General features: G+C 54.7%; 1 pseudogene; it reads left to right on the top strand.

Annotated features, from left to right (window-relative positions):
* Nucleotides 1–2,824, top strand: part of LOC102373043 — a 6,213-nt pseudogene extending 3,389 nt beyond the window's left edge.
* Nucleotides 2,825–2,830: the final 6 nt, after the last annotated feature.

Raw genomic sequence — 2,830 nt, 5'->3', positions numbered from 1 at the left:
CGGGCAGCCCTCCAGCCTGGCCAGGCACAGGTGTATGCAGACACGGGAGAAGCGTCATCATTGCTCTGTGTGTGGGAAGACCTTCATCTCCTCTTCCAAACTGGCCCAACACCAAATTATCCACACAGGGCAGAAGCCACATCATTGTTCTGTGTGTGGGAAGAGCTTTTCCCAATCCTCCAGCCTGACCCTGCACCAGCGCATCCACACAGGACAGAAGCCACATCAGTGCTCTGAGTGTGGGAAGAGCTTCACCCAGTCCTCCCAACTGAGCAACCACCAACGCATCCACACAGGGGAGAAGCCATATCAGTGCTCTGTGTGTGGGAAGACCTTCACCCAATCCTCTAGTCTTGCCCGGCACCAGTTTATCCACACAGGAGAGAAGCCACACCAGTGCTCTGAATGTGGGAAGAGCTTCACCCACTCCTCCTACCTGGCCCAGCACCAGCGTGTCCACACAGGGGAGAAGCCATATCACTGCTCTGTATGTGGGAAGAGCTTCACCGCTGCCTCCCAACTGGCCCGTCATCAGCTGATCCACATGCAGGAGAAGCCATATCACTGCTCTGTGTGTGGGAAGAGCTTCACTCAGTTCTCCAGGCTAACCCAACACCAGCATGTCCACACAGGGGAGAAGCCCTATCTGTGCTCTGTGTGTGGGAAGAGCTTCACCCGATCCTCCTACCTGACCCAGCACCAGCTCATCCACACAGGGGAGAAGCCATATCACTGCTCTGTGTGTGGGAAGAGCTTCACCTCTTCCTCTCAGCTGACCCGGCATCAGCTGATCCACATGCAGGAGAAGCCACATCACTGCTCTGTGTGTGAGAAGAGCTTCACTCAGTTCTCTAGGCTGGTGCAGCACCAGCATGTCCACACAGGGGAGAAGCCACATCAGTGCTCTGTGTGTGGGAAGAGCTTCACCTACATCTCCAGTCTGACTCAGCACCAGCTTATCCACACAGGGGAGAAGCCACATCTCTGCTCTGTATGTGGGAAGAGCTTCACCCGCTCCTCCAACCTGGCCCAGCACCAGCGCACCCACACAGGGGAGAAGCCATATCACTGCTCTGTATGTGGGAAGAGCTTTGCCCAATACTCCAGCCTGGCCCACCATCAGCTGATCCACACAGGGGACAAGCCACATCAGTGCTCTGTGTGTGGGAAGAGTTTCGCCTACTACTCGCACCTGACCCGGCACCAGCACATCCACACAGGGAAGAAGCCACATCAGTGCTCTTTGTGTGGGAAGAGCTTCACCCGCACATCAAATCTGGCCCAACACCAGCGCATCCACATGGGGAAAAGCCACATCAGTCCTCTGAGTGTGGGAAGAGTTTCGCCTACTCCTCCCTCCTGGTCCAACACCAACTCATCCACACAGGGGAGATGTCACATCGGTGCCATGCGTGTGGGAAGAGCTTCACCCATTCCTCCCACCTGGCCAGGCATCAGCTGATTGACACGGGGGAGCAGCCACATCAATTCTCTGTGTGTGGGAAGAGCTTCACTCAGTCCTCCTGGATGGCCCAACACCAGCGTGGGAGAAGCCACATCAGTGCTCTGAGTGTGGATAGAGCTTCACCCGATTCTCCAGCCTGACCCACTACCAAAGCATCCACACAAGGGGGAAGTCATATCACTGCTCTGAGTGTGGGAAGAGTTTTGCCTACTCCTACCTCCTGGTCTAGCACCTGTGCATCCACACAGGGAAGATGCCACATCAGTATTTTGAGTGTGGGAAGAGCTTCACCCAATCCTGCAGCCTGGCTCAGTACCATTGCATCCACAAAGGAGAGAAGCCACATCATTGCTCTAAGTGTAGGAAGAGGTTCACCTTCTCCTCCATCCTGTGCCGAACACCAGCGCATCTTCATAGGGGAGAAGCCACATTGGTTCTCTGAGTATTGCAAAGGCTTCACCCGTTTCTCCCACCTGTTCTGGAATCAGCACATCCACACCCAGAAGCATCCCTGATTCTGCCAGTAGGACAGGAAGGGGTTGGAGATGTCTGCCTGCTCAGCACCCACCAGTGGTGCATTCAGACAAGCACCCCCATGCTGGTGGCCTGCAGAAAGAGTTCCCCCAGGCTTTGTCCCTTGTAGGGTACAGTGGGAGTCCAGAGCCCAGGTTTGATTGTGGGGAGGAACTTAGAATTGATTGTGGGTAGGGACCTCAGGCAGAGGTGAGCCCTAATGCAGAGGAAGGAGACAAGGAGGATATGATCTCTGTATCAGGCTTGGAGCCTATGCATTCCCCATCCTTCTTTAAAAGCAGGTAGTAGTCCCAGGGCAACAAGTCCCTTCACGGTAGGGTGCCCTCCCCAAGGCAGCTGTCTTCAGATGACACCCAGGGACTTTCCTTGGCTGCCTCCCAGCTTTCTCCTTCCTCCTGGTCCAGGGCTTCTGGTAGATGAGCCCCTGAGTTGCAGGCAGGAGTGCATTTATGGCTGAGGAAGCATTCCCTACCCTCCTCCCTGACCTCGCCTTTCCTCACCCCCACATCACCCCTCTCCCAGAGCTGCCCATGCCCAGTGGGGTCTGCCAGGAGCTGCTACTGCCACCCCCTGAGCTGGTTGTTAGACCCCGACTCTATGCGATGCCCAAAACTAGGGAGGCAATGGATCGATGCACAAATTGCTCGTCAACAGCTTTATTCAAAGTGGAGACATCCTTGGGCCAGCTTCAACAAATTGGGGAGCTGCAATGAACATTAGTTCTTTTCATATTTATATACCTTGGTTTTTACTCATTAACATTTACCCCACCTTTGTCTCTCCTTTGCTCCGCCCTTAGTCCTTCCCACCTTAAGCTCCGCCTTTGTTTAC

The sequence above is a fragment of the Alligator sinensis genome, unplaced genomic scaffold, assembly GCF_000455745.1.
Source record: "Alligator sinensis unplaced genomic scaffold, ASM45574v1 scaffold1798_1, whole genome shotgun sequence".
NCBI lineage: Eukaryota > Metazoa > Chordata > Crocodylia > Alligatoridae > Alligator > Alligator sinensis.
The sequence above is the reverse complement of the archived record's forward strand: the minus strand, read 5'-3'. Positions and strand labels throughout refer to the sequence as shown.